Source organism: Protopterus annectens, chromosome 11.part0 (assembly GCF_019279795.1).
Source record: "Protopterus annectens isolate FY-2018-M chromosome 11.part0, PAN1.0, whole genome shotgun sequence".
Lineage (NCBI taxonomy): Eukaryota > Metazoa > Chordata > Ceratodontiformes > Protopteridae > Protopterus > Protopterus annectens.
Genome location: NC_056745.1, coordinates 1,298,895,871 through 1,298,911,067, shown reverse-complemented (window position 1 = coordinate 1,298,911,067; position 15,197 = coordinate 1,298,895,871). Strand labels below are relative to the sequence as shown.

At 42.7% G+C, this 15,197-nt stretch overlaps 1 protein-coding gene across 1 annotated transcript in view; it reads left to right on the top strand.

Annotated features, from left to right (window-relative positions):
• The window catches only part of SND1 (staphylococcal nuclease and tudor domain containing 1), a gene marked incomplete in the record, with an annotated part of 3,811,866 nt that overhangs the window by 3,452,543 nt on the left and 344,126 nt on the right, over positions 1–15,197 (top strand).

The following is a 15,197-nucleotide window of genomic DNA, read 5'->3' as shown; positions in this document are numbered from 1 at the left end:
CTCACTGCGGAAGCCAGAAGAACAATAGAAGTAAATGTACATATCCCAGAGTTAGTATACACTTTTCTAATAATTGCATTATTCTCACCATGAACATTCCTCTCCAGTCTACTGTTAGTATTGAATAATGCAGGTTTATATCTTTGAACCATGAGAAAACCACTGTTTTTCTGTTTGAAAATCACACCTATCTTGGTGTACATGCTAACATTCTAGCTGGTATGTTATGGGTGGTATCTGCAGATAGCAAGTATATTGAACATTTCATCTCACTATTTCTCCTTATGAACACAACAGCAAGGAATACTAAGACTCAAAAGAACAGATTTCAGATTAGTGCTTGGCAATGATGCACTTTGCAATATTGTCCCTGTACATGGAATTCATCTCACAGCAGATGAAGCACAAACAGAACTGTAATTCATTAAAGACCAAATGTTGAGAAAAATCTGGTTGCAAAGCCACATATTGTTTCGATGAAAATAGGCAAAATCCATATTCTTAGTAAAGAAAGGAACTATTTAATTGAGGTGCAAGTTTCTTAGAATTATGTCACACTGAAGTGGTCAGTTTCCATCCTGAATTTGAAAATTGTGTCGGTGCTGATTTTCTGTTTCAATTGTTATGAGAAACAATTCTCATGGAGCATTATTTGCACTTAAATGGTACAAAATGTCTACCAACTTAGTGTACAAGGTTAAGGGTATGTGCTGGTAATGTGCTTTATTTATTCTGTGGTTTAGGTTTGTTTCTCTTATCCTCAGTTTGCCTACTGTGTTGTGACTCTGAAGAAGTCGCTTAACTGCGTAATGCCCTGGTGTTATCCCTAAAACGAGGTTTCTGCCTAGTGGGATTTCCTGGTGTGTGTGTGTATATATATATATATATATATATATATATATATATATATCATTTGTCATGTTACTGTCCCTGTGGCCTGGGTTCTGACTGAAAAACTGAAGAGACCTGACCTAGCTAGGCATGTAAGCAAGTAAATGGGAACGGAGATTCAGTGCCAGCAAGTGTCAGTTGTTACAATGGGAGTAACAGTATTTTTGAGTGGGCTAAAGGACACAGAGCTAGAGAGCATCTGGGGCTACTGATTATAGCCTGAATCAGCTACTAGAATGAACAAATGAACAGTGAGACAGCGGCAATAGCCAATAGACTGCTGCACTGCATAATAAGAGAAGAATGTCTCAGGGAGGAAGAATTTCAAACAGTTTAGTCTAGGTATTAGGTGATATAACTTATCCAAATGAAAGAAGGTAGAGTGATGAGATAAGCTATGAAGAGCCATTTAGTTTTTGAATGTTCTCTGTGGAATAGATGATGTATAATGGGGGTAGATAGGATGTTGAGTGGCACTACTGATAAAATTAAGCTGCATTATTTGTAGTTGGAAATGTTCAGTTCTGTATTTACTTGAATAAGTTTTTTGCTTTGTTTAATTCACAGAGAGGAGAATTGACAGATTAGTCTTTTGGAGACGGTTGTAGAATGTAAGACCACTGAAGAGTTTAAGGGAGAGCTGACAGATGGCTGAGGAAATGGGAAGAGGTACCGTTTCATCAGTCAGAAATGACGGACTGATAGCAATTTTTTTTTAATGATCGGGTGCCTTCTTTGTGGAGTCTGCATGTCTTCCGTACGTTTAACTGAGTTTTCTCTAGGTGCTCCAGTTTCCTTCCACATTTTAAAGACATGCAGTTGGTAGACTGGCTACTCTAAATTGACCATGGGGGGGGGGTATGTAAAGAAAGATCATAGCAGGTATGAATCTTGGCTCTAAATAATTGCCATTGTTGATGTGACACCTCAATCCCATGTACAAAAATGTATTTTAACTTGATCATGGTGTCACTCTGATCCATCGACTAAAATGGGAAAGGGGGATTGTGGATGGATGGATAAAATGCATATAAAGTTTCCTTCTAAAACTGCTGTGGTGACTTCTGAAAAGTTGTGGTTCTAACATCAGTAGAATGATTGAGTTGGGGTTTCTAACAATTTTGCTAAGCGATGTGCAGGCTAAGTTACTGAGGTCTATAGCTGTACTTGCTGCAAAATGAAAATTGCCGTACTTGAATGTTGAACATATTTCATGCTGTCCAGCAGGTGTGTTGTAAAACAAGCAAGCCACTGACATCTGGGATTGCTTTTACCAAAATGGTACAGCTGATTCCAAGCACATCTCAAAAGTTACAGGTGTTTCTATCAACTGTGTGTTCATTAAACTCACTGGTTCTCCTTGCTGTGACAAATTGTTTGGATTTACATTGGTCTCTAGTGCTCTGTCAGTTACATCTTTGCTAATTATAGCTGCTGTTTGTTTCGTGCATTTTAAGCAGTGTACATCAATCTGTTAATTAGCCTTGTTACTTCATGTCTGAAGGATAGGTCCCATTCATTTATATCTTGTGCTTGCTTCAGGAGTCTCATTACAAGTATGATGTTACACCCATTTTTTTTCTTCCATGAAACAGAAGGAAAGCTTTACAGCCTTTGAAAGAAAATTGTCACCATTTATCAAAGCAGAGGTAGAGTAAGAGTTTAAAATGAGGTAACTTCACTCAGTGTGACAATTTCTTTTGACATGTAGGTTAACTTAACTCACCATTCTTACAGTGGAAATGTATTCCTTTATACACATCAGTTTCCAGCTTAGCTGAGGAGCTGCACACAACTTAAAAGTACTGGGGCAGCAGAGGAGTATATGCAAAGTGCATGCAAGAGCTTTTTGGAGAATCTAACCTTTACAGATGTCATAAAGTCAGTAATTAGTACCTCAGCCCAGTGCCATTCCAGCTTAACAAATGTGAACACATTTGTTACTTATGTAACACTATACAATTAATTAGTAAATCAGTTATGCATAGCAATAATCATTGACACTTTTATGACAGAACTCAGTAAGTACTGAAAAAAAGAGAACAGATATCTGAATCTAAACAGCTATGCCAGATACTTCCAACACTGGACACTAATTTGTTTCATAAATATGTTTACAAATATTAGGACTCCCCTAAAATGCAACTGTTGCAGTACTGCAGTCTTAGACTTTTTTTTATAAGTCTTACAAATTAGTAATTTGTATCTTCTGGTTGGTGGATTCCTGATTTTAACACACACCATGCCTTTTTATTAAAAAACATAAAAAAGTTAACTGTGCAACCTGACAGAACTTGGTGTGTAACAGTGCACCTAAGTATCCTGCTGTCCCCATCATGATCATGTATTAGATTTAAATGTTGGCAACTGCACTCACCTTAGAACCATTTCTTATGCTTCTGAAATGTTCTAAAGTATGAAGCTTCACTTTCTTGGTCATCTGACCAATGTATGCCTTGCAAAAGCAGAAGGTGTACACCACTTGGCAACTATGACTGTATAGGATTGGTATTGATCACACCGTTGTGGTGATTAATATTATGCATAAAGGACTGATGCACACAACTATGTATCGAGCAGTCAGTACAGTTCATGAGTTGGGTAGTGGAATTCCTTACCTTCCGAGTACTGCTGCCAGTTGGATACATAACTGAGTCAGTCAGCTCATCCTTGGACGTTGGGTCAGTTCCTAAAAAATATCTTCAGGTAAGGTTTTAAAATGCTTCGTACCAGAAATATGAGATCTGATAGTGAGAGTCTCAATACCATGAAAAATGAATTATGATTCGTATGAAAAATAGTGAGTTCCAGAACTTGCTGTTACATTTTTTAAGCATTTTTACATGGCCTCCTCCCTGCACCCTCAGTGTAGGTACTGTACCTCCACGCTCCTGTTACTTTACACTAACTCCAAAATTACTGTACCTCCGTGTAGGGGGATTACTCCACAAGTTATCACAACCTCAGAGTTGCTGTATACGTCATATTCATATCTGCAGTTCTGCTGTTCCAAAGATACAGTTAAGGCTCTCAGAATTTCAGCAGGCTCCTGATGTTTTTCGTGTTTCGCTGTTGCAGTCATCACATTTGGGTTATCTGCCTGCAGGTAGCCCTCAGCTGGCTTGAATACCAGAGTCTTCGGATTTCTGCGTCGGATGCTGTTGCTTCTGACATGACGTCAGGGGTATAAAACATGCAGCCGACGCCATTGCATCAGTCTTTCTTGCCGTGCGGTGCCCAAAGCAGAAGCAGTTCGTAAGTGCCGGTCGGCCAACTCCTGAAACTTTCATTTTTGAGTTTCAGACCCGAAGTCTTCAAAAAAGATAAGTACCCCATTGGGGATCCTTGTTTCTTGCTCTAACCGATGTCAGAAAAAATTAACAATCGTCTTGCCTGTGGAAAGTAAATACCTCATAGAGATTTTCATTCTTACTGCGTCACCTGTTTAAGCCCAGACCACGACGTCCCTCACTGTTGGTTTTGTGCCTTGTTCAACGCCCGAACTATTTGTCGTTGGGTTATTTTTGTAGCTAAATACTTTTGTTCTCGATCTCTGTACTCCGAAATGGCTTCGTTAAACCATCCAACTACCGATTTTCTGAAAAAAAAAACGTAAGGATAAAGACAGAGACAGACCGCATAGGTTCAAAACTGCTGATGACGCTTCCGTTAAGCTAGTTGCCAGTCGGCCGGTACTCAGTGAGGTGCTTTCACAGCCCCTGATACCCGCTACTACAGATTTGCAGGCCTCTACTGAGACCCATTCGGTGTCCGGTATGCTGTGAGATGCTTCTTCGACTGTGGAACCTGTGGATGTTTCTACCTTGGATGAGTCTGGAGCCGCTGTGCAAGCACCAGCTTCTGAGGGTGTATTCAGGCCTACAAGACTTTCATATTAAACTGACAGCATCATTTCCAACTAGAAGTACCAAATTCCTCAGGCCTAAAACTCTCACTACGCCTGGAAACCCGACGACTAAACCGATGACTCAGGCCCATATGTGTCAAAAACAAAGGCTTAGAATGGCTGAAGACCTTATTACCTTAATTAGGGGAAGCCAACCTTCCCCCTCTGAGACCTAGAACCGATTTTCTTTGATTCTTCTGATCAGGAATCTGATATCTCTGCTCCTTCGGATTACCAGGATTTGCCCTTATCTACTTATGAGGATTCTGACTCGGAGGACTCCATTTCCTCTGCTTCTCCTCCAGAAGATTTTTCTTTTGGTGAAACTTTGCATACCCTTAGGGAGCATTTCCATTGGGAAAGCCAGGACTGTTCTGAGTCCAAAAAGAGACTTGGGGAATTCTTACTTCTGCCTCAACACAGGCCTCTAGCTATCCCCCCTGTTCTAGCTATTGTAGATGATGTTTTCTTGGAATCTAGCCTTACCCCAGACACTTTACCTTCAGCTCCCAGAAAACCTGACAGGTACTACAGAGTACCTGACTCTCAAGTTCCTTTATAGGAATCCTACTGTGGATCCAGAGACCATTTCCCAAGGACCAAAAGGCATTAAGGCTACTGCTTCCAAAAACCCTACCCTTTCTGATAGAGATTCTAGAGCATTAGACAGATGGGGTAAGAAGGTTTACACTTCTGCTACTTTGGCCATTAGGGTTCTAAATTGCCAGTTTCATATGCTAAAATAGCAGCATATTATGGGACTACTTAAACAGAAAATTATGTTGATTCCTGAATGTACTGAACACAAAGACTTGCAAAATTTAATGCATTCTGCAGAACAAGCTGGTAAACATACTTTGCAATGTGGTTTTGATGCTTTAGAAGCATCTTGCAGGGCTGCTGTCACTGGGTCTGTACTTAGAAGGCATGCTTGGCTTAAGGATCAAAACCTGCCAGATCATGTTAAAGCTAAATTACTGGATGCACCCTTAAACCAAGACCGGCTTTTTGGCAACAAAGCAGTGGAAGTCCTCAAAAAGATAGAGGAAAAAGCTAGATCTATGCAAACTGTTAAGATTTCCTACAAGTACAGCCTCCCAGATTCAGTAGGCATTGGCCTTGAAAGAATTGGTCCTTTCCAGTCTCTTCCAGGCCTTCTCAGTCCAAACCTAGGAACAGCAGACCACCAAGACTTCAGTCTCAGGCTACGCACAGATCTAAGCAGTGGGGGGCTCCCACTTCCAAAGCAGGGAGTAGTAAGCCACCCCCCTACAGAAAAAATGGCACAATGACTTAACCTTAACCCTTCCAAGCCCTGCTCAACTACTTGCTCCCTTAGGAGGAAAGCTTGCCCTGCATGCAAAAAAATGGGAACTCATTACCCAGCACAAATAGGTTTAAACATAGTTTCCCGAGGATACAGATTCCACTTCCACACACTACCAACCCGAAATGGTTGGCCAGACCTCCACCCAAATCAGTGGGAGGAGGCCCAACAGCAGGTCCTCTCCCTTCTCAGTATCAGGGCTATTCAACCTGTCCCAGCAGAACTAAGGGGAGAAGGTTTTTATTCAAGACTGTTTCTGGTACCCAGAAAAGAAAACTCCTGGCATCCTATCCTGGACCTCTCTATTCTCCACACCTTTCTGGTGGTTCCAAAATTCAAAATGCTGACTCTTTAACAGCTTCTTCCTATGCTAGCCAAGGATGCCTGGCAGTCAACCCTAGACTTAAAGGAAGCTTACCTGCACATCTCAGTAAGACAATCCTGCAGACAATACCTACGTTTCAGGGTGGGCTCCATGCACTTTCAGTTTTCTGCACTTCCCTTTGGCTTATCTACTGTTTCCTGGGTGTTCACAGTGTCTAGCTCCAGCCATTGCATTTTGCAGGCAGAGAAATATTCAAATTTACCCATATCTGGATGATTGTCTGATTCAGGCAGAAAGCCAGGGCTTGCTATTACAGCACCTGGCATTTGTAAAGAAACTTCTATCCTCACTGGAGTACACCATCAATGAAAATAAATCTCACCTAGTACCCTGCCAACAGATTGTATTCCTGGGAGCAAGCTTGAACACAACTTCCCAGATGGCATTCCTCACTCCGGAGAAACAAGTTTATTTGACAACCTACTTCAAACTATTGGCCACAAAAACCCAGCTATCTGCAAGGAAAATACTGCACGCCCTGGGGTTCATGGCCTCTTGCATTCTGCTAATTCCATATGCAAGACTGCATATGAGGAAACTCCATGGTATCTAAAAAGTTTATGCTGTCAACATTCTCAGGACCTGGAAACAATGATTCCTATCGTTCCTTGTCTAAGGACAGAGTTCCTTTGGTGAGCAGAGGCCTGCTACCACAACAAGGGACTCCTTTTCACTATACCCCCTGCCACCCAAACCCTAACAAAAGACACATCAGGCTATGCATTCACACGGCAGTGCATTCAGGGTAAATGGAACCCGAGACAGATGCACCTGCATATCAACCAAAAAGAAATGTTAGCTGGACAGAATGCTCTGACAGCCTTCAAAGACCTTATTCTCCCAGGACAACTATTGGTAAGGACAGACAACACCACAGTTATGTAGTACATAATCAAGCAGGGGAGAACCCACTCCTACCCTGTCTGCAGGCTAGCCATGGCTCTGTGGAGCACAGCCTTGAGCTACCAAGTGCACCTACAAGCTCAGTTCCTGCCAGGCAAACTAAATTCACTGGAAGACGACCTAAGCAGAAATCTCATGGGCCCACACGAATGGAAACTAGAACCCAAAATATTCAACCTCTTGAGGAACAAATGGGGGGACCCCGGAGGTAGACCTATTTGCCTCCCCTCAGAACTACCAATTAAACAAATTCTGCACCAGAACTCCTTACAGTCAAGCTTGGAAAGTGGATGCCCTGTCGTTTACCTGGGAAAGCCTCTTGGTTTATGCCTTTCCCCCTCTGCCTCTCCACTCAAAGGTTCTATTAAAGATCAAACAGGACAAGCCAAGAACAATACTGATTGCACCAGACTGGCCATGCCAGCACTGGTACCCTCTCTTGCACAGTCTGACACTGCTACAACCATGGCACCTGCCTCAGACCCCTTCCCTGCTGTCCCAGAAGGCGGGTCAGATTCTGCACCATCTGCTTCAAACCCTGAACCTTGCAGCCTGGCTAATTCCATGAGCCTCTCCTCTAGCATCCCTCAGTAAGCCAGTGCGGGATGTCATTCTGGAGGCAAGGAGACCTAGTACCAGAAAATCCTATGCTGAAAATTGGAAAAGATACTGCTCCTGGAGCCAGGCTCAGGGTATGGCCACAACGGTGCCCAGCTTACCTCATATTCTAGAGTACTTAACGGAGATGCTCCACAAGGGCTTATCCTTCTCATCAATTAAGATTCATGCCTCTGCCATTTCAGCACACTATAATACTGATCCACTCCTATTCTCTCACCCCTTGCTAAAACAATTCCTTAGAGGGGCCAAAAATGTAAGACCCCCCCCCCCAGGAGAGCTCCCACTCCAGCCTGGGAGCTTAACTTTGTATTGGAAAAACTCACCCCCCCCCCCCTTTGGGCCAGCTGCAGCAGCAGAGTTGAAATTCCTTTCTTGGAAAACAGTCTTACTTCTAGCCATCACTTCAGCAAGAAGAGTGTTGGAATTGCAGGCCCTCATGGCAGTGGGAACCCTTCATTGTCTTCCATATGGACAGGGTTACCTTCAGGGCTAATCCTTCCTTTATGCCCAAGGTGGTGTCTAGTGTGGCATTCATTTGCCTACTTTTTTCCCTAATCCACAAAACAAAGGTGAACGGATACTGCACTCTCTGGATGTGCACAGACAACTTAGATTCTATTTGGACAGGACTAAGCCTCTCAGAAAATCTGACCAGCTGCTAGTTGGCTTTGCTGCAGGGGCAGAGGGGAAGGCCATTTTAAAGCAAACCATTTCCAAATGGATAGTCCATTGCATTCACTTCTGCTACAAGCACCATGGAAAACCTACCCCACAGGGGATAAGATCACATTCCATCAGGGCTGCATCTACCTCTACGGCATTTCTCAGAGGAGTCCCTACCAGGGACATCCTGGAAGCTGCTACCTGGAGCTCTGTACATACTTTCACCAAACATTACCACCTGCCTATTTTTTCCAAATCCAGAGCTGAAGTTGCCACAGCAGTCTTGCAGGGCTTAATAGCTGTCCCTAATGCTCTTTAACTACCTCCTCTCTTCCTTAGCTTTGGGAATCAACCTAAATGTGATGACTGCAACAGTGAAACACGAAGAACATAGTACAGTTGTGTACACTTACCATAAATGTAGATGTTCGAGTGTATTCACTGTTGCAGTCCTGGTTACCCTACCACCAGCCCCCTGACTTCTCTTGCCTCTACCTTTCCTTCTTGTTTGGTATATAGATATTTTTTTTCTTGTGTATTTGCTTTTTGATAGGGGTGTACCATACCATATAACTGCTTCCTATTATGGAGGCACCTGACATCTGGGGCAAGAAAAACTGATGTAATGGCGTCGGCTGCATGTTTTATACCCCTGACGTCATGGAAGAAGCGACAGCATCCGACGCAGAAGTCTGAAGACTCTGGTATTCAGGCCGGCTGAGGGCTACCTGCAGACAGATAACCCAAATGTGATGACTGCAACAGTGAATACACTCGAACATCTACACTTATGGTAAGTGTACACAACTGTACTTTTTTAAATGCCCTTCATAACAACACTGAATTATATACTTTCTGTGAAAGATGTATTCCTACCTAATGGCAAAATGCATTTTCTGGGACGAGTAGTTAGTGTTAATACTCACCATAATGGCTGCTATATAGCAACTGATTTTTATTTGTAATTTTTGACTTCGTATTACAAAAAGTAAAGAAAAAAAATCATGTTTGAAAGGCTGTGGACACTTGTTACATTTGTTGTTAAACATTTTATTAGCGGTTGGATTTTTTTTTTTTTATAACCATAGACATCAGTTTGGTTGTGTATTTTATGAATTTGGTTAAAGTATGCTGAACTATTGGGGATTGTTTACAGTCTAATATTTGTATAATTTTATGGATACCTTTGTTTTATAGTGTAGGGGCACACATAGGGCCAAGGGTAAGCCCAACTGTGGTAATTTCTATGTTGGCTACTTCAAAGACCATTGTATATTTTTAGTTTTTATTTACTTTATTTTTATTTATCGTTTGCTGGGCAAGTTTGTCCCACTAGGCTCTTTTCGGAGGAGACCCAAGGTGGCCTTTTTATTGCTAGGGAAAATTTGGCCAGGGCATTGGAAAACTTCCTGCTCTTTTCGATATGTGCTGTGGGTTCTCTTACATCAGTGTGCGCTACCACCATCTTAGGCAGCTGGGGCCAGTGGTTTACCATCTCTGCTGAAATATGGCGCAGTAACATCCCTATTAATGCTGCACTGCGGTGTCAGCAATCCCAAATATATGGTGTGAGAATAGTACTTACAACCTTCTGCACCTACTGTTGCTCCAGTGACTACTGTAAATGTGAAGCCACATGAAATTTTATGAGAGGAATAAATAACCTTATTTTTATTTATTGTGCTGTGAAAAAGGAAATTGAAGACCATTTTTCGAAATTGTGACTTTTTCCTATGTGCTGCTTAAGTCGCATATTCATTACCCAAGTTTCAGAATGTATGTTTAGCAAGGGAGAATGCAGACCATGATGTATTGTAAACCTGCGGTTGTGAATACTTTTATAGTAACAGATGCTGACTATCTCAAACGTCATGTTAGGTTTGTCTCTTATTGGAAGTACCCAAGGGCAGCAAGGGCTAGGAAGTTACAGTGTGAGCACTTAAAATGTGACAGGGTAGCTAAAAATATAACAGTATTTGCGTGACAGAGATTGTAATAAGGAGTTACTGAGGCAAACTTAGGACCATCATAAGAAAAGAAATGCTGTGCTGCTTAGCAGACCTTGTGGTGGTACAGTTAATTTACACTGCCAAGATATGTATTCTGTCCATAAATAAAGCTTTTCGAAGAAAGAGTGATTGCCATTATTAAGAAGTAGTGGCACATCTTTCTTAGTGATAATGTTATGAGGGGTGTTACCCAAAGATTAGAGAACCTCATGCAGCTTAAAGGTCGGGCTGGTCTACAGATTCATGTAATCTACCTGATAGCGCTTAGGAGGGAGGTAATTCAAGTACTTGAGGTTAAGTGTTGTCCTTGATGTTCAGTATATAGTTAAGTGGAAAATTCTATTGCACAAAATATCAGTGGCTACAGGTGTGTGTTTAATGGCAATTTCTATTGCCATAGTTCAGTAATTCATGCCTACTTTTGCCCTTCAAGAAATATTTCTTTGGTCAGATGCATGAACCTGAAACTTCATAACCTTGTACGTTTAAGAGGCGTAACACAATTCAAACACTTCAATTTGGTTGACGGGTGGAGATGGTTAAATGCTAAGATACTTTGCCACATACCACGTTCATCATCGGGTTGCTTTTAATCTTTCATATGTTCTTAATACGTACAGCACATTGGTGAAGCAATGTACATGAGTTCCTAGTTTTCAAAGTCTGTATGTTCTCCTGGGTTTTCGCTGAGTACTCTGATTTCCTCCCACATATCGACATACCTTGAATAAGTTGATAATCCTCCGTATTTGTCTGTTTTTTTGTGTGCGTGTGGACATGTCTTGAGATAGACCCCTGTCTTACCCAGGCTTAATTTCTCTACCTTGTACCCTTTGAATTGTTGGTATGAGCTTTGACTTTTCTGTGACCTGTATAATGATTACACAGGTAATAGGAGAATAAACATTTCTATTAAAAGGGTGGGTATGCTTTATTTTCAAGTTTGGAACCCTGCTACCAGAAAATATGAATTATGAATTCATTATTGAATTTTATTTAAATTTGTGTACCAGGTAGGGCACACATCAACAAATGACCAATTTCAAGCCCTGTGTTCTGGAATGTCTATAATAAATAGCCCAGGCCGGTATGACCCTGACCTTGAGTAGCATCTTACCCTCACCAAGAATGATGCCACAGTATAAAGACAAAATGATCAGTTTTAACAATTGGCTAAAGTATTGGTGTCATTCAAAGGGGATCCAGTGTCTGTCTCCCTGGGATGACATGCTCGACAAGCCACGTTGCTTCGCTAGGGATGGCTTGCACCTGTCACCCCTGGGCTTTCGAATACTGGCTAAGGCTCTTGCCACCCCCATAGTGCCTTTTTTAGGCAAGGCTCAAAAGACAAACCCACCTCCATAGACAACACAAAGAAAAAGAAACTAAGGGTAATGCTGCTCAACGCCAGAAGTCTAAACCTCAAGATGCACGCACTCGAGGCTCTCCTCAGTATGGAGAATATCGATATCTGTGCAGTAACAGAAACCTGGTTCAAGGCTCCCGAGAGCACCCCAGCACTACTAGGTTATACCTCATACCATGCTTTTTGGCCCCAAAACTCGGGAGTATCCATATTCATCAAAGATACCCACACCTTCAGGTTAGTGGCACTGCATGAAGCATCGGAGACCATCCATGTGCAACTAACAGTGGGCAAAACTGCCTTTCAGTTTGTAGCCTGCTACAGGCCATCCTCCCAAACTCAGGAACCCCACTCTGCTTTCCTGAGAACACTGGAGAATATGAAGGTCTCTCCAAACACCATTATATTGGGTGACTTCAACTGCCCAAACACAGACTGGGAGCACTACTCAAGCCCCAACACCCTCGCCCAACGGTTCCTAGAATTTATAAACTCAAATGCTATGGAACAACTGGTCACCACTCCCACAAGAGGGGAAAACATATTGGACCTGATCATCACCAACATGGGGACTCTATGTTCCATACCAGAGGTATACCCCTCATTGGTAAGATCTGACCATAAATTAATCTCACTGGACAGCCATATCCCGTCCCCACCTCCAGCCAAGGAAACCATGGTGAAGAACTTCTCAAAAGCAAATTTCACACTTCTCAAAACCGAGGTGGAATCCTTCAAAGCCCCCGGGTCAGTGGAAAATACGGCCCAAACCGTAGAATCTTTTACAAACACTTTCTATGGACGCCTACAGGAATGCATGGATCGTGCTATCTCAAATAAAACCAAGACTCATTCCTCCAAAGGCAGGAGGACCTGTCTGGTGGACCCCAGCCATAAATAAGCTATACAACAGAAGGAGGAAGCTACTACATGATGGAGCAAAATCCCAAAAATGGAAGGCATCTCTGATCAGTACTAGCAAGAAACTACGATCCCTCATAAAATCATCCAAGGCCAGCTTCGAAAGAAAAATTGCACAAGATGCTAAAAATAATCACAAGGCCTTCTTTAGTTATGTCAGGAACCTGGGTGGCAACTCCCAGATATGCTCCGAGTTAGTTCAAAATGACAAAAAATACACTGAAAACCCACAGACATTGCCAACATCCTGGCAGACAGGTTCAGTGCAAACTTCTCCCCCCCTTCCCCCCCAAAAGAGCAAATGTCTATCCCAACAGAGTGTAGCCTCCCTGACATCACAGATGCACAGGTGAGAGCTGCCCTCTCCAAAGCAAAAAACACAGCATCAATGGGACCGGACAGTGTCCCGGGCTGCGTCTTACACGAACTCCAAGAAGAACTGAACCCTCACATAAAGTCACTGTTCAATCTCAGCCTTACTACAGGATATGTACCCAAGGAATGGCACACGGAAACAGTGGTCCCACTCCACAAAGGTGGTGCCACAACGGACCCCGGAAACTATCGCCCTATAAGCCTGACTAGCCTGGTCTGCAAAGCTATGGAGCGTATCATCATGAAACTCATAAACAAAGACATTGAGAACCTCCAAACACTGGATCCTACCCAGTTCGGCTTTGTTAAGGGCAGATCTTGCCTCTTGAACCTGGTCGACTTCTTTGAAACAGTCACCAAGGCCATAGATGAAGGGAAGGTAGTCCACACAGCCTACCTGGACCTCGCAAAAGCCTTCGACACAATACCCCACTCGGGCATCATAAATAAGCTCACCAGCTTAAATATCAACCCCTATGTCACAAGATGGGTTGCAAACTGGCTCATGGATAGAACCCACATGGTCAGAATTGCAGGTGCCATGTCAGACTCTAAACCAGTTACAAATGGCATCCCACAAGGCTCAGTCCTGGGACCTCTCTTGTTCGGTATGTATTTCTCTGAGGTACAGGCTAACATGGGAGGACTATGGCTGACCACGTTCGCAGATGACTGCAAACTGGGTGCCATAATCGACTCGCCGACTGACACAAGCATCCTCCAAAAGGGTCTCTCAGAGACGGATAACTGGTGCCAGAGCCATGGCCTAAAGCTAAATTCCAAAAAGTGCATAGTTATCCCCTTTGTGAAAAACAAAGTGCCCACAAATTACCACATAGGTGGTAATCCATTAAGTACGGAAGAAGTAATTAGGGATTTGGGGACCCAAGTAGATAGCAGTCTCTCCTTTGACAATCACATTGCCAAAGTGGTTAGAAAGACCTTCTATATATCCCACCTTGTCACGAAAGGGTTCACATCTAGATTGAGAGGTCATTGTGCCCCTTTACTCATCACTCATCAGGCCCATAATTGAATACAATGCCCCATTTGGGATGTACCTTACCTGACACCCGCAGCAACTGGAAAGACCCCAAAAGTACCTCAGCAACAGGATCAAGGGACTCCAAATAAATGCCCTACGCAGTTAGGCTAAAGAAACTCCAGCTCTACTCAGTTGCTTACCGCCTACTCAGAGGCGATCTGTGCCTGACATATAAAGCCATGTCCAACCCAGAATTAATGGACATGCTCCACCTCAGGAGATCCAAATCCCTTAGAGCTACACGCTCCAGGGACTTAAACCTCAGCTCAGAAATAAATAGGACATGCTGGAGGGACAGATTCATATCCCAGAGGCTCCCTTCACTCTGGAACAAAATCCCAATCCATGTTAGGCAGAGTCCCTCAATGACCCTCTTCAAGAGAAATCTTGACGAGTGGATGGGACATCATAGGTTTACCCCTGGGATCTCTTCTGTGTCCCTACTAGACAGAGGCACAGTAAACTAATCTGAAAAGGGCTATCTTCTGTGACCTACCATACAGAGGCACAGTCAACTAATCTAAAAGGGTGGCGAAAGCCAAACACAATCTGGCTAGGCTTATAAATGCCCTAGGGCAGATAACCTAGTATCAACCTATAAACCTATAAGTACCAGGTAGTTCTTAATGTGTGTGTGAGATTTATGTACTTCTACTTAGCTTTTTTCATTAACTTAGTGCCCACTGTTCTCGCATGACTTTAATGTTTAGATCCATATATATGTCACACACACACACACGTGTGTGTGTGTGTGTATGTATATGTGGGTGTTGCATATATATAT